General features: G+C 40.9%; 1 protein-coding gene across 2 annotated transcripts in view; it reads left to right on the top strand.

Annotated features, from left to right (window-relative positions):
• Positions 1–21,676, top strand: part of LOC306848569 (immunoglobulin mu heavy chain-like) — a 187,890-nt gene that overhangs the window by 17,334 nt on the left and 148,880 nt on the right. The window lies entirely within an intron of this gene.

Here is a 21,676-nt window from a genome sequence, read left to right on the forward strand (position 1 = left end):
ATGCGTTGATCCGGCTCAATGCTGTGCAGACATCTGTGGAGGTGAGTTTGAGGGTCTGATGGTCTCCTGAGAGTGTGATCTTGGTGGCTGTCTCCTTGTTGTTGTTGTTGTCAAAGCGAGCATAAAAGTCATTTAGCTCGTTAAGGAAGGAGACGTCTGTGACCGTTGGAGTGGAGTTGCATGGCTTGTAGTCACTGATGACCTGGATGCCCTGCCACATGCGCCGGGGGTCAGAGTTGGAAAAATGCTCCTCTACCTTTAGCTTGTAGCAGTGCTTGGCCTTCTTGATGCCCCTCTTCAGGTTAGCCCTGGATATGCTGTAGGCCTGAGCGTCATCTGATCTGAAAGCAGTGTTGCGGGCTTTCAGCAAGAGCCGCACTTCCTTGTTCATCCATGGCTTCTGATTAGGGTACGTTGTGATCTGTTTCTCTGTTGTGACACTGTCAATGGAGGTATTGATGTAGTCCAGTACAGAGGTGGTATAGATGTCAATGTCCGTGTGACAGCCACTGGCAGCCTGAGAAGCAAACATACTCCAGTCTGTGTGTTGAAACTTGTCCTGAAGTACAGACTCTGCTCCCATTGGCCACACTTTGATGGTCTTCACTGATGGCTTCACACGGTTGATGAGGGGTGAATACTTGGGGGTGAGAAACAAAGAAAGGTGATCAGACTGTCCGAGGTGGGGGAGGGGAGTCGCGATGTAAGCTCCTGCGATGTTTGTGTAAACATGATCCAAAGTTTTTTCTCCTCTAGTGTGGCAGGAGACATGCTGATGGAATTTGGGGAGCACTGTCTTTAAGTTGGAGTGATTATAGTTTGGTTCAGAAGGGTGCTATGGGTATTTAGAATCGTAATCGTGCCGTTCAGTGATTTTCCGAAGGTCTGTAAGGCGTGACTCTGGACTAGGAGCTGTTGCCGTATTTCGGGCATTTCGGCCTGAATTTCGCCCACGTGCCTCTTAACGGTGGCCAGATTAACAGCATTAGTGGTGTTCATGCCGATGTTAAACAGAGTTCCTACAGCCGCAGCAGCCCCCAGCAGGGCGCCCAAAAATCGTTTGGGTCACCGGTTGTACCCACTTAATTCAACCTGGGTTACAGTCATTTTCTGTAACTGGTGCAGCATGTGGTTAACATCTGCCTGGGCATGGGCAAGGACTTCTCGAGTCCAACGGGCTCCGGCCCAAGTGGTTTGGGCAGCTGAGAGAGTGTAGTGAGCTCTGAAAACATCCCGGGGATCTAGTCGAACGTACACCTTTCGGGTGTACGTTCTACAGTTCGTTATCAAGAGTCCCGGTTGTTCACGGTGTACTATCCCTGATGTTGGTCCGGGCGAAGTAACTTCTGGCAGGGGCATAACCCCAATTATGCAGAGGAACAAGACGGCGAGTCTGATCATCTTCCTGGTGATAGAGCAGACAGAAGGCACAATTAGCTACAACGATTATGATCGGGCGGATCGCCTCTATCAGTTGACGACGGTTCTCACAACAAGTTACACCGACTTTAGTGAAGGGAGTCAATCTCAATTTCGGGACCTGGATTTCAGGAATTTGTAAACGGCGTTTCCTGATGAGGGGACTAGAGGAGAAGAGAAATTGGATTGAGAAAAGGAAAACGGGAAAAACATAGAAGAGACACGACAAACAAAAAAGATACACAAAGAGACACAAGGACACCGAATGAGGTGAGGCCGCAAACGAGTGTCACATGTGTGGAATAACTCCTCTCTACTAGAGGTTGGCCCTAGTAGTGCAGCTGAGGAGAGAGTGTATGTGTTGTGCTTAAGCAAGGTCGCTATATGTTTCCTAAACAACAGAAGTTATGTTAGTATGGTGTAGAGCGTATGGGTGTCGGTCTGTGTCAGTGGGTTTGATCTTCCCCCTTTGCCAGTCGGCTGGAGCTCTGGTGCCTCTTTATCTGGTTTCGATGGACCCATCGAAGTATTGGCTCGCTGCGCCCTTGGCTGATTTTGATTCGGTAGGCGACAGGTGAGAGCTTGTCTACTATCTCATGGGGTCCTGTCCAGCGAGGTAAGAACTTTTCGCCAGGCGATGGGAAGTGTTCTGCTTTGGTTGGGCAAAGCGGTTGTCTCCGACACTGAGCTCATGGTGAGAGGCCTTTTGGTCGTAGTAGGCTTTACGACCTTCTGCGCTTCGCTGCAGTTGCTGTTGCGCGAAGGCGAAAGTCGCTCTCAGGTGCTGATGCAACTCTTCCAGGTACTGGTGAGTGGTGTAGGCGGTGACAAGGTTCAGGTCACCGGGTTGGTACAGCAGATGCAGCGGTAGTTGTTAGAAAAGAGATGTACACTGACATCGCTGCGAGTCAACTTAAGGAGACAACAAATCGGTTCTTTGAACCGAACTGTGGAAAGAATCGATTTGCGGAAATGAATTGGGCTTCGCATCGTTAACGGAGATCACAAAAAGGGTTTGTATCATCACAACACGGAAGTTTTTTTTTAGGTCATCGGAAGCCCGACGATTTAGAGCGCTGTCACATATGAGCGTTTTGGGATATGGATCCCTGACGGCCATGTTTGTAGTCTGATGTGTATGCTGGGTATTGTAGTTCGCTGACCTGAAAGGCCGCAATGATTGAATGAGGTATTAGTTACACGCATTCAATTTTACATCTTTGTAAAAACAACAACAAAAAAGAATTGTTAAAACATATTTAGCCTAAACAAATATATAAGAAGAATACGATATACTTATGGTAAAACTATGGGATGATATTAGACTCAAAATGATTAATAGATGCACGCACAATTATCCATGTACTGCATAAATTTTATGTATGTATCTTACTAACCACAAACAAATGTCTTTCAATTTGAGTCTATGGAATTCAGGATTAAATGATTGTGCAGCGATTTGAACAAATAAAGACATGTTTACGTATAAAAATGTTCTGATCTGCATTAATACATCATAAATTGCTCATGCAAAAAGGAATCTGTTCATTTGTGGATCAGGTGACACACGTGCATTTATTGACATCTTGTTCAGGTTAATCTTGTTCGGTTCATTTGGATTTTGAGACTTCATTTTCGCAGTTTGCAGTATTTCACGATGCCCACAAACACAGCTACCAATGAACAAAGCCCAGTGCAATTCATTAACGTGTACACGATTTGAAAAATTCTCAAATGTGCATCTCTACACTGAAACAAATGCTTTTCAATCAGTGTCTGCAGTTCAGTTAAGAATTACATTAATATGCAGCATTTTGTTCAAATAGAGACTTAATTTTGAATACAAATGTTAGTTTGTATTAAACTATCATAATTTGTTCATGTAGAGATTAAAATGTGCATTTGTGGATCAGGCGACGCACGTGCATTCATTCACATCTCTTCTGAGTCGATTCTATTTGATTCATTTGAATTTTGAGACTTTTGTTCCGCCCGTTTAGCCTTGCCCAATCCACACACACACAGCTCGCGATCCACACGCAGCTGAGCCTAAGAAAATCAGCGGCCACTAGATGGCACTGGCCCCAGTCACATGTGTGCATTCCATTGTGTTTTCTTTGTTTCTTTTTGGTTTGGCTATTCTACTCTGCCCGTAGAAATATAACAAACATGTTTTATTGAACTTGTTCTAACTTGGGTGTTCTTGGGTGAACTTGTTCTAACTCTAAGGGGTGGTGATGGCGCAGTGGATAAGACACATGCCTTTGGTGTGAGAGACCCGGGTTCGAATCCACTGTGAGACACCAATGTGTCCCTGAGCAAGACACTTAACCCCTAGTTGCTCATATATAGCAATTGTAAGTCGCTTTGGATAAAAGCGTCAGCTAAATGAATAAATGTAAATGTAACTTAACTAGTCTTAGGACACAGAATAGCTTATATTAATTTTGCCAAACAAGAACGTTGTGATGGTACCTTGGTGGGGTTTTTTTTCTGTAATTCAGCGGCACGTTGTCAGTTATTCCTTCCTTGTATTATTATTATTATTATTATCATTAAAGGGCTATTATAGTCATTTAAGCCATTAGTAATTCCACGTTTATATTCAATTAATTAAATTATTACATTAACTTAAACTGTACTATATTAAAACAATGAGCCTTTTATATGCTATAGCATAAAGCCTGCTGGTTAAAGGAATGACAATGAATGTTTAGGGAAAAATAGATAGAACATATTTTATTTAGGCCTACTTATTACTAAACTGTTTTCTGAGTCAGTGTTGGCTGAAAAGATAAAGTTGACAATGCTAATTCGCCATCTGTTTATAAGTAGCCTATAAATAGCTTCTAATTAAACTTATTGCAAAGATCTGCTACTTTTACAGCATGTATAGAATGGTTATTTTCACTAAGTATAAACAACAAATCTCTAAAAATGCTGCTTTTGTTACTCAGTGTAAATAGAATATATCATATTTTTACTTAGTGTAAAGCATCTATGGATATTTGCACTTGTAATAGTGTAAACAGCATCTATTGCTATTTTCACTTAGTGCAAATAGCCTCTGTCATATCCTAAAACCATACAACATTGCTATTAACAGTTGTAGTTTTACAGTCCTTTCTATGGATGGAGGCGTACACAACAATCAATGATCCTATAGTAATTAATCAGAATCATTATTCTAATTTTAGCTTTTAGGGAATCACTCTTTAAGATTCGATATTTCTATGATTAATTGATATTAATCAGAATGTCCAACTTATACCTTATTAACGATACCTTATTAACGACTTGTCCAGCAAGCATTAAAATCAGCACGTTTATCTTTTAACCATTGTGTTTATCTCATTCGTGGCCAACGATAAAACAGACCAAATAGTTAACTTTAGTTATCAAGCTCATGAGCGTAGGTAAAACGCGATCTTTTTGGCAAATAATTATGATTTGCAAAATCACATAGCACAGACAAGAGATTTCTTAATAAAATCAAAGTTTATTCACTACTCCAACACAATACTAAGCTAGACAACACAAAACAGACGATTTAAACATACATACATACAGGTAATGAGTTGTTTTGATCTGAAGAGAGTTTAGGTTCTTAATTGTTCATTTTCACGAATGCTTTACTTCAATCTGAGGGAAATCATAGGCACTGAACTCTTTTATCTTTAATCTTAAAAGACAAATGCAACCAGTTTCAGCCGATTTAAGAGAATTGTGTTTGCCTTACTGTTCGTGTTTTGATCGAGTTCAGTCTTTTTTCCCCGGTTGCAAGTATCTTACAAGAGTATCTTATACTCTTACTTAACGTTGCACGTTTTACGTGTATGTTTTATGTTTTTTCTCCATATGTATGTGAATAAAAACTTAACACAGTTTCACCATTTAAAGTTTAAAAGCACATAACAGTTTCAACAGGCCGGTTCTTTTTCCTTTCTTTTCTAACTTGTAACAAAGGATAGCTTTTAAATTGTAATGTTACAAGATTATGACAAGTATCTATACTCTAACTTAACGATCTGATATTTTTATTTCACACCAGGGTAAGATAACTCAGCTCTATTTTCTTTAAATTTGTGTCTGTTATAAACTCAAACTTGTTTAAAAGTACAACAGATTTTGACACGTATCTCACTTAACTAAGGAGTCAGATGTATTTTGTTTTTATTTAACTTTGTCAAACTAACTAGTTTTAAATTGTAATGATAGAAAGACTACCGTAACTAATGCTTTTTGTTTAGATGAGCGAACGCGTTCACCTCTGCTTATTTTTAACTTTGTCAAACTCTAACTTTTCCTAAATTGTTTTAACAACACTAGCCCGTCTTGACTTGTAGGAATACAACAGTGATTGCACATTTTACGTGTAACCTATGTTTGATGTTTTTATTCATATGTATGTGAAAACACTTGAATAAAAACTTCCCTTTTTTTGTGATGATACATCTTCTGATGCACGAGGGCACATCATCAGTGATGTATCCTGAGGTCATCGGGTGTTTCGGGTCTCTCGAAAATCAGACACCCTCACTCAGGCGACCCAGCTGAGGTTGATCCCTGGTGCAGCTCAACCACGGTTCCGCTCTCTTAATCCAGAGCCACCTAGAGGCTTCCTCCGCTGCCTCTGTGCTGTTACAGATGGCTCTTCTCCTCCTTTCGCCTGTGATACCGAGTGCAGTATATGCCCTGCAGAGGGACTGTCCAGCAAAGCCTCTGAACCCTACCTCTATAGGCAAGCACCTTGCCTTCCAGCCTTGTTCGTGGCAGTCGCTGACTAAGTCCTGATATTTCCCCTTTTTCTGCTCAAAGGCCTCCTCCATTTGCTCCTCCCATGGCACGGTGAGCTCCAGCATGATAACATTTTTTGTTGCCTCAGATACCAGGATGATGTCAGGTCTTGACTACATGCTGGGGGAACTTGAGCTGCTTGCCCAGGTCTACTGACAGCTGCCAGTCCTGTGCAGTTTGGAGAAGCCCTGATGTTCCTTTCTTTGTTCCTGGCTTTTCTCCGGCTCTAATGAAGCTGATGGTTTGCTTCCTAGGTCTGGACTTTTGGCAGATGGAAACAGCACTAGAGATGCTCTCTGTGATATCCCTTTATCCAGTTTAACACAATTTCACCATTTAAAGTTTAAAGCACATAACAATGCACCCCCACACAAAAAAACACGTCATAAATTCTTTAAGATCGCTGGAGCGGACATCCAGATGGCCATTTAGACAGGTGGGGGCTGGACAAACAGGTGTCCGAACAGGTGTCCAGTTATGGGTGGGGGATGGAATTTTTATGACATAAAACATAGACATATGACATAATAAAAAAACCTTTTTGACATAAGGTGCACTAGGGTCTCTCTCGCGTTCGTTTATGTCACAGTAACACGCTAACAAATTCAAAAAAGAAACAATACTTACTCATCAGATCGATCTTCTCTTCTGGATGAACTCTTGCTCTTATTTTGAGGGGAATCCAGTCTTTATTCGGCGCGTCTCCTTCCAGAAACGAACAGCAGCCGGGATCAGCGATGTCTCTTTGTTTGTGTTGGGCGTCTCCAAGCGCACGCGGCACACATGGTTATTTACATATGAACGGTACATATGTGACACCAGGGGGCGGGATCGCATTAGCGATAATGAGGTAAACGGGACAGACTGAACATGGTGTTGGTTTCATACGGATTCCTTTATCACAGAATGTTTTTTCGATAAGACTTACTTCATTTGAAAGTAGACACTTCAGGCTTTCTATAGAGATAACTGCCATGTCTCTGTGTTGAGTTTTCGCTGAGTTACAGTTAATTTTAGTGACGTGTTTCATTAATCAGTTCGTGGAGAAGGAGAAAACAAAGAGCACATCGCAGGAGACAGCAGGTGTAGTACAAAATGTTCTTCGTTTTAATAACTCAATTTCCAAATACAGACAGACGGGTAACACAACACGAAACAGACTAGTGAACAGACAAAGCTCGCACATGGATTTCCTTTACTCTCGCACACAAAACCGGACACGCACTCTTGGATATATGCTGCTCTTACGCAGAGAAAGTGTGCGCGCTTAAAACGTGTCTCTCCTCTCACTCAAGTGTGCGTCTGCGCGCTAAAACTTTGTCTGTGCACGTGCACATCTCTCTGTGCTCTTGCGATAGATATTAATTATTTTCACACCTGGACTAAACATCAAAAGTTGCCAACCAATCAGATTTTTCTATGACTGACCCAATGAAAATACTAGGCCTATGTGAAGAGGGAACTGATCCTGGATTTTCTTTACAATTAAAAATATTTAGTCATATTAATCAAATGTGTATTAGAAATCGCTAGGAATCCTTCCAGAAGGGGTGGTGATGGCGCAGTGGATAAGACACATGCCGTTGGTGTGAGAGACCCGGGTTCGAATCCACTGTGAGACACCAATGTGTCCCTGAGCAAGACACTTAACCCCCTAGTTACTCCAGAGGCGTGCGACCTCTGACATATATAGCAATTGTAAGTCGCTTTGGATAAAAGCGTCAGCTAAATGAATAAATGTAAATGAATCGGGTGCTTGGATGATTTATAAAACAAAATAAAACAAAACAAAAAAAAATGTTTTTCTAATCGTTTGGTCAAACTCTTCGGAGCGGTTTATCTAAACAAACAAAAAAGTATATGATTCTTAAAGTTCATGTGGCCATACATGTATTGTGTAATTGGGTTGAAATAATAAATAAAATATATAAATATATATTCTGATTTCAGACAGAACTAGGTTCAGATGCACTATTCCCTAAATAGCCTACTTAAGATGTGGAGACCAAATATAACACGATATATATGAATTGATCATATTTGTGATAACATCACTACATTATATTCTATGGGTTTAATGCATTTGCAGACAGTGTCATTACCTATAACTGTCATATAACTGTATATTCTCTGTTTCAGAGGAGAGTGTCATTGAATGTTTTGCTAATATCAAGTGAGTTTAGAAAATCTAACTAAATCAGAACAGAAAACAAACACTGGATTTTAAAAAATAAATAGATAAATAAAAAAAAATCCCAATAAATATCCAAACAGTGATTCCATCAGAGCATTTAGTGTATTATGATATCATCGTTTACGGATGGGCTGTTTTTAGATCGATTGAGGGGTTTGACCAACTATAGTTGGACAGAGGTTATTTATATGTACAAATCATCCAAGCACCTAATTTCTAGCCATTTCAAATATACATTTTATTAACATTGATAAATATTATTAAACTGGAAAGAAATTAAAGATCCTTCTTTGATTGTCAAAATATTACAACAACAAAATACAAACATAAAAGATACAAAGTAAAACAAAGTAGCCTACAATAACCAGTGTGTTAAAACAAAAATGCAACAATAAAAAAAAAAAATCAAGGAAAGGCCCTAATGAAGAAATCTGTTTCAAGATATTTTTAATGATAACTTTTTAAAACGTTTAAGTCAGGTGCAAAAAGATTTAATCTTCATATATAATAGGTCTTTATGTCCACATCAAACGGGAGACGTTTCAGACGCGCACTCTAACGTGGCCTCCGCGCGAGACGCAAGTCAAACGAGCGCGGAAAAGATACTGTGCTCGTAGCGCGCGCTCTTCAAATACACGCGTCTTCCTGGTGGTAGGAGCTGGAAGAGACTGTGGGAGGGATGGGTGGAGTCCTTCAAGATGCTGTTGGTTCAAGATGCTGTAGAATCGTTGATCTTTGCAGCTCTGTTCACTGCCGTTGTAGGGTCTTGCGGTCAGCACTGCAGTTCCCATACCAGACAGTGATGCAGCTGGTCAGCACACTCTCAATGGTGCCCCTGTAGAATGTGGTGAGGATGGGTGGAGGGAGACTTGCTCTTTTCAGCTGGCGGAGAAAGTGTAGGCACTGTTGTGCCTATTTGGAGAGTGACATGGTGTTGGTGGTCCAGGTGAGATCCTCTGTGATGTGCACCCCCAGGAATTTAGAGCTGCTGACTCTCTCCACAGTCGAGCTGTCGATGGTCAGTGGGGAGTGGTCAACGGAGTTTCTCCTGAAGTCCATCACAACCTCCTTTGTCTTCTCCACATTGAGGGACAGATTGTTAGTGCCACACCATTCAGCCAGCTGTGCTGTAGTGCATTTCATCGTCGTTGCTGATGAGGGCTGCCACAGTTGTGTCATCAGCAAACTTGATGATGTGCAGTCGTGGGTCAGCAGTGTGAAGAGCAGCGGGCTGAGCACACAGGCTTGTGGGGCACCTGTGCTCAGTGTGGTAGTGCTTGAGGTGTTGTGGCCGACACGAACTGACTGAGGTCTTCCGGTTAGAAAGTCCAGAATCCAATTGCAAAGGGAATTGTTAAGGCCCAGCAGGTTTAGTTTATTTATGAGCTGTTGTGGGATTATTGTGTTGAATGCCGAGCTGAAGTCAATGAACAGCATTCTAACATAGGAGTCTTTATTTTCTAGGTGGGTAAGAGCCAGGTGGAGGGTGGAGGAGATTGCATCGTCCATAGAGTGGTTTGGACGGTATGCAAACTGGAGCGGGTCGAGTGTGTTGGGGAGGCTGGTTTTGATGTTGTGCATGACTAACCTCCTCCAATAAGCACCAACTCTCAAGCACCAGTCTCAAAGCACTTCATCATGATTGGAGTCAGTGCTATGGGACGGTAGTCATTTAGACAGGACACAGGAGATTTCTTTGGTACCGGTATGATTGTTGTGGATTTGAGACATGTGGGGACGACTGCCTGGCTCAGCGAGGTGTTGAAGATATCTGTTAGGACATCTGTCAGCTGTGCAGCACAGTCTCTCAGAACACGGCCAGGTATGTTGTCAGGACCCGCAGTCTTGCGTGGGTTAATCCTAGATACGGTTTCCTTACGTCGGCTGGAGACAGACAGAGCGCCCGGTCGTTGGGAGTAGTGGGCAGTTTTTGTGCAGGTGTGTCATTCTGTATCTCAAATCGGGGAGGTATGTGTCATCATCAAAGGCCTGTGGCGGGGGCTTGTAGTCAGTGATGGTCTGAATGGCTTGCCACAGGCTCCATGTGTCTCTGCTGTCTGTGAAGTTATTGTTGATTTTTTAAGCATATGACCATTTTGCATTTTTGATGCCACAGGACAGATTGGCTCTTGCTGTTTTGAGGGCCGCTTTATCCGCTGAACCTCTGCTGGCATCCATGGTTTCTGGTTGGCACGTGTGGTGATGGTCTTGACGACTGTCACATCATCAATGCACTTTTTGATGTAAGCAGTCACAGTTTCCGTGTACTCATGCAGGTCCGTTTGGTTGTTGTAGGTGGCCGCCTCTTTAAACATGTTCGAGTCTGTGCACTGAAAGCAGTCCTGTAGTGTTGAGGTAGCATCATTTGGCCAAATTGTGATGAGTTTCTGAACCGGTTTGGCCAGCTTCAGAAGTGGTTTATAAGCTGGGATTAGCATAACAGAGATGTGATCCGAGTGAACTCGCGCGGCAGATAGACCGGTCGACACTTCACAAACATAAACTCCACCAGCGATGAACAGTGTTTTGAAATTACCGCAGCATTGTTACACCACTCTTTGTTGATATAAACACACAAGCCACCCCCGCGATTCTTACCAGACAGTGATGAGTCCCTGTCTGCTCTGTAGCAGTTTGATCCATGTAACTGAATGGCGGAGTCTGGGATGTTGTTGTTTAGCCATGTTTCGGTGAAAACAAACACACAGCAATCCCTTGCCTCATGCTGTGTAGACCAACTGAGTTGAATTAAGTCCAATTTGTTTTCCGTCCTCTCTCACACCGCTTGCGACGCTGCCTTGTGCGGGTAGCGTCAGTAGGCGAGACCGCTGGGTCCAGCTCCAGCAGTAAACAAAGGCCTCGTATCCTGTCAATAGCTGCCGGCAGGAGTTGGTATTTGTACGTGTTGTCGATATCCAAAAGGCTTTGGCGATCATATATGCGTTTTGGAGTGATTTCCTAGTGAGTTAGCGGTAATTTTACACTATTTGTAGACAAACAGACGACATTAAAAGACACAAAAGCACTGCCATCTTGGTCCAAAGAGATTTTTTGAGAAAATCAGATGCATGTCAGATCCGCGTCATGTTCAGCAGCAGCAGCTTTTAAAACAATAGCAGGCAATAAGCTAATAACCAGCTGCTGTGATGTCTATTAATCCACGAACAAAAGAAAAAAAAAGGGAAATCAAAAACGTTTATAGCTTTAAGGGGTTCAAATATTTAATTTAGAATTTAATGTTTGGTAACTATTAATTTTCTGTATATTTCTGCAGAAGGGCACAGGTAGCTAAATATAATTTAATTTCAGGTAGATAAATATCATTTATTATAATGGGTTGGTGTGAAGATTGTTTTAAATTCACTTAAATTAGAAGTTACGTCTAGTAAATGTTAAAATTGATAGCTCTCAAATATAGTGTACTGCTGAATGGCAACAGTCAATGGTTAAATATTCAGGGGAAATTTTTTTTTTTTATAAAGACATCAGTTGTATTGATGATGCTGGCCTTCAATCATAAAAAAGATGCCATTAAAGAAATATTTAAAAAATATTGTCTGTATGTTGTTTGTACATTTGACGATTGACTGAAAGTATTGCAATATAAAAGTATATTTAAAAACTATAACGTTAGGTGGGATTAATCGTGATTACTCGCGATTAATTTTAGAAAAATGTGCAATTAATTTGTTACATTTTTTTAATCGATTAACAGCACTAATATATATATATATATATATATATATATATATATATATATATATATATATATATATATATATATATATATATATATATATATATATATATATATATATATTTCAACCCATGTAAACAATACATGTATGGCCACATGAACTTTAAGAATAATGTACTTTTTTGTTTGTTTGTTTGTTTAGATAAATCGCTCAGAGGGGTTTGACCAAACGATTAGACAAACTCGTTTTTTTTTTTTTTTTTATGTTTTTCGGTATGTTATTACATTTTTAGGTATATGTTTTATTTTAAGTTTATTGTATTTTAAGTTGAGGTCTTCACTGGGGATATGTCCCCGATGCTCATCCAGGTGTCCGGCCTCCGGCGACGATCAGGGTCACGCCATCTCCCGGCGTCGATCCACCATCTGATCTGGACACGGACTGAGAAACAGAATAGAAACAGACAAATATTAGCATAGATGCCATTCTTCTTATGATGTAACGAGTACATCATGTGTTATGAGGAGTGACTCCAGTTCCAGTTGATCTAATTAGTGCAGCCTAACAATCCTTTAACGGATTTGAATAATACAAGTGTATTAATGTGTTATGTGTAAACCAGGTTAAAGAAATGTGTCTTTTAATAAAGATTTAAACTGACAGAGTGTGTCTGCCTCCCGAACAGTATTAGGTAGATTGTTCCAGAGTTTGGGCGCTAAATAGGAAAAGGATCTGCCTCCCGCAGTTGATTTTGATATTCTAGGTATTATCAAATGGCCAGAGTTTTGAGAACGCAGTGGACGTGGATGACTATAATGTGGTAAGAGCTCACTCAAGTACTGAGGAGCTAAGCCATTCAGGGCTTTATAAGTAATTAACAAGATTTCAAAATCTATACGATGTTTGATTGGGAGCCAATGCATTGTTGACAGAACCGGGCTAATATGGTCATACTTCCTGGTTCTAGTAAGGACTCTAGCTGCTGCATTTTGGACTGTAATTTGTTGATCAAGCATGCAGAACAACCACCCAATAAAGCATTGCAATAGTCTAACCTTGAGGTCATAAACGCAGGAATTAGTATTTCTGCATTTGACGTTGAGAGCATAGGTCGCAATTTAGATATGTTTTTGAGATGGAAAAACACAGTTTTACAGATGCTAGAAACATGGCTTTCAAATGAAAGATTACTATCAAACAGCACACCTAGGTTCCTAACTGATGAAGAAGAATCGACAGAGCAGCCATCAAGTGTTAGATAGTGTTCTAGGTTATTACATGTGAAGGTTTTAGGTCAGATAATTAACACTTCTGTTTTTTTCAGAATTTAGCAGTAAGAAGTTACTCGTCATCCAGTTTTTTATATTGACTATGCATTCCGTTAGTTTCTCAATTTGGTGTGTTTCATCGGGCCGTGAAGAAATATGGAGCTGAGTATCATCAGCATAACAGTGAAATCTAACACCATGTTTCCTGATGATATTTCCCAAAGGTAACATGTAAAGCGTGAAAAGTAACGGCCCTAGTACTGAGCCTTGAGGTACTCCATACTGCACTTGTGATTGATATGATACCTCTTCATTCACTGATACGAACTGATGGCGGTCAGATAAGTACGATTTAAACCATGCTAATGCACTTCCACTAATGCCAACAAAGTGTTCTAGTCTATTTAACCTGTTAACCTGCGCCTCCCATTTTGGGCCTCAAAGGCAAGGCAAGGCAAGGCAAGTTTATTTATATAGCATATTTCATACACAGTGGTAATTAAAAGTGCTTTACATAAAAGAAAGTGAAATAGACATTATAAATCAATAAAAACGTGGAAATAAAAATAATAAAAACAAGGATAAATTTAAAGAAAATGATCATACATAAAATTCATTGCAGTCAGTTCGGACATATAGCACAGTGCTCATTCAACAAATGCACAGTTAAACAGATGAGTTTTGAGTCTGGATTTAAATGTGGCTAATGTTTTAGCACATCTGATCTCTTCTGGAAGCTGGTTCCAACTGCGGGCTGCATAATAGCTAAAAGCAGACTCGTTTTGTGTGAACCCTTGGTGTTTCTAACTGACTCGATCCTAATGATCTGAGTGGTCTGTTCGGTTTATATTCAGTGAGCATATCAGCAATATATTTAGGTCCTAGGCCATTGAGTGATTTATAAATGAGTAAGATAACTTTAAAATCAATCCTAAATGTAACTGGAAGCCAGTGTAAGGACCTGAGGACTGGTGTGATATGCTCAGATTTTCTGGTTCTATTCAGAATCCTGGCAGCAGTGTTCTGGATGAGCTGCAGCTGTCTAATGGTCTTCTTGGGAAGGCCGGTGAGGAGACCATTACAGTAATCCACCCTGCTGGTGATAAAGGCATGAACAAGTTTCTCCAAGTCTTGACTGGAAACAAAACATCTAATTCTTGCAATGTTTTTGAGATGATAGTATGCTGATTTAGTTACTGCTTTGACATGACTACTGAAACTAAGGTCTGTCTCCAGAATCACCCCAAGATTTCTGACTTGATTTTTAGTTGTTTGACCCCTAGAGTCAAGGTATGCATTCACCTTGAGAACTTCATCTTTGTTTCCAAATGCAATGACTTCAGTTTTCTCCTTGTTTAACTGAAGAAAGTTCTGGCACATCCAACTGTTCATTTCATCAATGCATTAGCAGAGGGAGTCAATGGGGCTGTAGTCATTTGGAGATAAGGCTAGGTAAATCTGGGTATCATCAGCATAGCTGTGATAGGCAATTTGGTTCTTCATAATTATCTGACTTAGTGGGAGCATATACAGGTTAAACAAGAGCGGTGCAAGAATTGAGCCTTGTGGGACTCCACATGTCATGGCCGTCCACTTAGACTTATGCTCTCCTATACTCACATAATAACCTCTCCCTTCTAAGTATGACCTGAACCATTTGAGTGCCATCCCAGAAAACCCAACCCAGTTTTCCAGTCTCTCTAAAAGTATGTTATGATCGACAGTGTCAAACGCAGCACTAAGATCTAGTAGTACCAGCACTGATATTTTGCCAGAATCAGAATTGACGCGAATATCATTTATTATCTTAATGAGTGCTGTCTCTGGGCTGTGATGTGCTCAGAAACCAGATTGAAAATTGTCCAGGTATCCATTCGAGTTTAAGTAGTTGTTCATCTGATTAGAAACTACCTTTTCAATAATCTTACCTATGAAAGGAAGATTTGATATGGGTCTATAGTTGCTCAACATGGTGTTATCAAGATTGCGCTTTTTCAGAAGGGCCTTAACAACTGCAGTTTTAAGGGAGTTTGGAAAAGTCCCAGAAAGAAGTGAGGCGTTCACCACTTCTAAGAGATCAGCTTCTAAACAGTTAAGCACACTTTTGAAAAAGTATGTGGGAAGTGTGTCAAGATAGCAGGTTGAAGATTTAAGGTGCTGTACTATTTCTTCCAAAATTTTGTTATCAATTTCTTTAAAAACACACATAGTCACTTCTTTTTGAAATTGCGGTCGAATCTGTGTGACCTCTGCATAACTTGAGGATGTGCCAATCTCCTTTCTGATATTATTGATCTTCTCAGAAAAGAAGGAAGCAAACTCATTGCATTTGCTGTCGGAGAGCATTTCACTGGGAATCTGACTTGGGGGGGGGGGGGGTTCAGTCTCTCAACAGTCGCAAAAAGTTGTTTAAGTTACTGTCTATAAGGTTTGAAAAGAAAGTCTGTCAAGCTGTGGCTAGTTCCACATTGAAAGCATGAAGGCTGTCTTTATAGATGCTATAGTGAATTTCGAGTTTCGTCTTCCGCCACATCTGCTCAGCTTTTCTGCATTGTCTTTTCATGCTCTGAACTGCTGTTGATTTTCTCCAAAATGATTTTTGTCTGCCAGTCTTCTTTCTGACCTTTATCGGAGCAATATCATCAATAACATTCTTAACTTTTGAGTTAAATGAATCCAGGAGAAGATCAACAGAGTCTGCAGAAATGCTTGGTGTTAAAGATATTGCCTTCATAAATAGCGCACTAGTGTTCTCATTAATGCATCTCTTTCTGATAGAGACAGATCTAGATTCAGTGGTGACTGAGATCAATATATCAAAGAAAATACAGAAGTGATCAGATAGTGCTACATCCTTAATTACAATGGATGAAATGTTTAGACCTCTACTGATGAATAAATCTAGAGTGTGTCCACGATTGTGTGTGTGTCCGTGCACATGCTGACTCAGGTCAAAAGTGTTTAAAACAGTTATAATTTATTTTGTAGTTTTGATTTCTGCATTATCTATGTGAATATTAAAATCCCCTGCAATAGCAAAACAGTCAAACTCTGAGGAAATCATTGATAACAGTTCAGTGAGCTCTTCAACAAAGGCTGGAGAATATTTTGGAGGCCTGTAAATAATGATAAACAGGGTGCGTGGAGCACCTTTCAGCACAATACCCAGGTGTTCAAAAGACAAATACTGACCAAATTACATTTGCTTGCACTGATAAACATCTTTAAACTGAGCAGCTACACCTCCACCTCTCCTAACAGTCCTGCAGACACTTATAAAATTAAAGTTAGGAGGGACCGTTTCAGTGAGGACTGTTGCACTGCAGCTGTCTTCTAACCATGTTTCATTTAGAAACATAAAATGGGGTATTGATGGCGCAGTGGATAAGACACATGCATTTGGTGTGAGAGACCCAGGTTCGAATCCACTGTTAGACACCAATGTGTCCCTGAGCAAGACACTTAACCCCTAGTTGCTCAAGAGGCGTGCGACCTCTGACATTTTATAGCAATTGTAAGTCGCTTTGGATAAAAGCGTCAGCTAAATGAAATGAAATAAAATCCAGGTTGTTTGTGGTTATTAAATCATTGATCAGAAATGATTTATTTTTAAGTGAGCGAATGTTTAAAAATGCTAACTTGATGGAATTAAATTTTGTCTCTACAGCAATCTTAGATTGATGCATTATAGGCCGCAGGTTAGATGGGTCAGCCGTACGGCTTGAGAAGGCCTTAGACTTTCTATCGCGTGATAAAACAGTAATAGAGGAGGCTACAGGCACACTGGGTTCCCGCTTTTTCTGTAAACATTTGTGAATGTTGCTGCTAATATAGCGGGGACCTGACACATATCACTGAGAGCTGTTATCAGTTGTTTTTGGTTCACCTACACCAGATGGAGAGGGGTTTGGGCCCTGGCGTTGTGGCAGCGGCCGGAGAGCTCTCGCAGGAGGAGGAGGAGGGTGAGCTGGGCCTGCAGTCTTTGGTGGTTGTGGGGCCCGCTGTTTTTTAGTTGATATCTGGGGGCTTGCAGCGAAAGAGTGGGAGAGTTTGGTCCCAGCATACACCAGTTCCTCCATTTTCTGTGAGAAACTTAGAAGTGGAGGTTCTGGAGAGAGTGATAGTGTATCTGGTGAGCGGGGCTCTGGCTCTGGTGTTTCCGGTGGCTGTGAGATGTTGTCCTGGCTTCCCTGGCTGTTTTCCAGAAAGTCGTCCTTGGGTGCTGAGTCTTGGAGCTGTTGGAGCTGTTGTAATACGTCACAGTCTGCATGTGATGAGCTCTGTGGGCAGGGCTCAGCTGGGATGTCCATGAGCAGTGCTTGTTGTGGCTGCGTGGTGTTATCAGTATCCTTGTGGGATGTGTCAACCACATGTTGACACAAAAGCTGACATGAAGTCCTGTGGTCACTCATATTCTGTCCAGGTGTGTGTGTGCCATTCAGGCTGAGTAGATTGGCACACACCGCTGAAGGATGACGGAGGGAGAAATAGATATTGTCCTTAAGCACTCTTGCACCGAGTCTGTTTAGGTAGAGTCCATCCGGTTTAAACAGTTGTCTGTGGCCCCAGAAAAGATTGAAGTTGTCGATGAAGTTGACTCCTTTTATACTGCAGGTTCTTTGTAGCCATGTATTCAGCCCAAGCAACCGTGAAAACATGTTAGTTCCCCTTGCTGGGAGTGCTCCACTGATGAACGACTGAACTTCAAGACTTTGAAGAGTTTCAAAGAGTTCACTGAAATCCTTCTTAAGGAGTTCTGACTGCTCCTTCCGAATATCATTCTTCCCCACATGGATGATGATTCGATTTGCAGTCTTGTGCTTCATCAGAATGTTCCGAAGTTCTTTGTTCACATCAAAGACGGTTGTTTGAGGAAAGCAGTATGTAGTTGTAGTCCTGCTACTGATGTTTCTGATAATAGCGTCACCCACTATCAGAGTCCTGGGCTCGGCTGCGCTCTGAGCTGAAAGCCGCTGTCTGCTCGACCTCGAGCGCCTGTTAGTAGCGATGTTGGCTGATTCGATCCGTGTTTAGTCACATTTGCGGATTCCTCACCCACATTCATTAATGCTTCAAATCTGTTGTATGTAGATGTATAGGGGGTGGTAGGATACCAGTGTTTACAAGTCTTGTCATAGCCGTATCTGGGGTAGAGGATGCTACGGCAGCAATACGAGATACTCGTGATAATCTGATGTCTCGATTGCTTTTGGGTCTCGCTCCCTGTTTGTGCCATCGATTTGTCTGTTGATCTGTTTCGGCTTTTTCCTCTACACTTTGTATAAACTTTTGAGATTCAGAGGACTCACCAGCTGTATGCTGAGGGGGTCCGTGATGACCATCTGCTGTGTGTTCCACCTGTTTGGAAGTCCAGCAAGTAACTTTGTTTCAAGAACCGCAATCCTTTGTAGAAGTCTGTGGCAGTTTCTGCAGCAAGTAGATTCCACGAGAGGCATTTTCTCTTGTCTGTTTGAATGTAGACAGCTGTGTTTTTCCGTCTCTGGAATGTAAACTGCTGGGAAAGAGTCTTCTTTTTCCCCCAAAAAATGTGTTGTCTGAGCACTGTGCTGATCTGCTGAAGTTAAAATCTTAGAGAGATCTGAGAAAAGTGCAAAATATAGGGAGCAAAGCGCAGAGCAATAAGCAAGAGCGTCCAAACAGTAGCAAAGCCGGAAGTAGATCTCATTCATCCAAAGGTGAAAATGACCTACCTAAATTAAAATGGTAACAGTTCATGACAAAGTGTGCTACACACACAATTTAATTATGTTTGGAAAGAAGACACTCTAGGCTTTACTTTATGCCACGTGTCGCATCAGTTTATATTTCAAATTTGAAGAAGATACCATGAAAAATTAGATTCCTGCTTTATTTTTTCTGAAAATATTTATAGTCCCCCCACCCCTGTCTGAGGAAAAATAACCACCAAATGTATTGCAGAATTATGCAAACTATCTTAGTCATTATACATATTCCTTCATAGTTTTTCAATTCTAAAATAATAGACAGAATTTTAGACATCATATGAGTGATTTATTTGAGCACTAAAAAATACAAAAATTATTTGAGTAATAAAAAAGGAAAAAAAAAGAAGAAAAAAAATGTTTTGTATGTACTGTAGTATGTATACTGAAGTATATATTCTGATTGCCAGACATAAACTGATATTGGCAGATATGGTCATACAGTCAGTAATCACACGCTGATGTGTGTCCATACAGATGATAATCAAACAGATGGGCCATATAATCAATACTAGCAAATCATTGACAGCCTCTATAGAGTCGGTAATAAACACGCTGATGTGTGTCCATAAAGATGATAATCATGCAGATACAGCCACATTCCCCACACAACACACACATACTGTATATGAAAAAATGTTGAAGAAAAAAAAGAAAAAGAGTTATTTTTGGAGAAAAAGCCGATCGCTAAGTTACGCCCCCGTCAGATGACAGCTGCGTCACAGGGTGCGTCACGCGCTGTCATGAGAGAGCGCCAAATTTAAATAAACTATATTCTGCTTATCTGTGACTTTTTTTTCCGTGGACGGTCTCATTCTGTTTGTTAAACTGTATGTGTCAGGGTTCTGTCGTGTGTGTCATCTCTTCCTGCCTCTTGTGTCCATATTTATCAGTTTCGTGTTGTCTGGTCTACTCGTTACTCCCCGGTGTTCCTGTCTATGTTAGCCTTGTCTTGTCCTGTCCTGCCTTGATGTCGTCATTAAAGTCTGTTATTTGAGTTTACGTCCTCGTCTGCGTGTCCTTGTTTCCTCCCTGCTGTGTGCACCGTGACAGAATGCTACAACACCGTGTTGTTTTTTTTACCACCAAGACGCTGTTTCTGAGTGTAATTTATTCCATAACAGACGCGAACAACTCTCCCGAGAAGATTAAATGTAAACAAAGGAATATGCATCTTTATTACAACGTTATTGTTTTCGTTGGACTAAAAGTGCTCGCTGGGATGTTGTTCTGTGGACCCTTACCTCTCTAACTAAACCAGGATTTCAGCAGTGGACGCGTTTGTGGCTCGTTATTACAATGATAATGGTATATACTGCTTTTTTATTCTGCATGTTTTGATGTGTACTGCTTACACAAATGTAGCAAATACATTCCTTATAAGCTTTCCATCGAAAAACAGTGATCTGTAGGCTGCTTGATGCTTAGACCTTCAGAATGATGTATAGTTTGTCAAGATTAACTTTGTCCCGTTTCATTTATTCTATTTGAAAACAATGACACATGCAAACAAAGAGTGTTCGAATGCTGGCTTCCTGCTGCGGGCTAACAGGTTAACATTATTTTTAGTGATCTCTGACTGGCGAAGTCGAACATCATTAGCGCTGACGTGAATAACAATCTTACTGAATTTATGTTTAGCATTAGCCAGCACTTTTAAATTTGCCAAGATGTCAGGCGCTCTGGCTCCCGGTAAACATTGGACTATGGTGGCTGGTGTCTCTATTTTCACGTTTCGTACAATAGAATCACCAATTACTAAAACACTTTCATCAGGTTTCTCAGTGGGTGCGTCACTGAGTTGGGAGAACCTGTTTGATGTTCTGATCGGAACGGAAGAGCGGTGTTTTGACCTGTGACTAGGCCGTCTCACAGTCACCCAGCTGCCCTGCTGCCCGGGCTCTACCAAAACCGAACAATGTGCAGGAATCCCTGAGCTAGTCGCATCCAAAGCAGTATCTACAGCCCTTACACTCTTACTATCCTCAACTAAAGTTTGGATGTGTGTCTCTAATTCTGAAACCTTCTCTGTCAGCCTGACTATTTCCCTGCATTTATCACATGTGTATCCTTCATCGCCGACAGAGAGAGATAAACTATACATGTGACATGAAGTGCAAACAACAATAGCAGGAGAAGAAGCCATTACTCACCGTGACTGATGAATGATACCAACTTAACTTACCACTTACCACTGTTGTTTCATGAGAGCGAGAAAAAAGAAAACAATAATAGGCGCCAAAAGATACGCAAATGGAACCGCGAGTAACAAGCTAACCAGCTGATGCGCTGCACTCGCGCTGCGCTCGCGGTTTTAAAAAGCGAACAATCAAATTAGTTAGATTAGTTTGATAGATAATACCAGAAATATGGTGGGAATTAAGTTATTTATTATCACTTTAAACAACAGAGAGTGAAAGTAAGGTAAAGATTCAATAAAAAAGCGGAGCTACAATCGCAAACCTCTCAGCAGCACAACAGACTACCGACAGACTGAAGCAATCGATCACTGTGTCAAGCTATGATATAGCTCATTATAAATTAAGTAGATTTAAT

This window comes from Barbus barbus, assembly GCF_936440315.1.
Source record: "Barbus barbus genome assembly, chromosome: 28".
In the NCBI taxonomy this organism is placed as follows: Eukaryota; Metazoa; Chordata; class Actinopteri; order Cypriniformes; family Cyprinidae; genus Barbus; species Barbus barbus.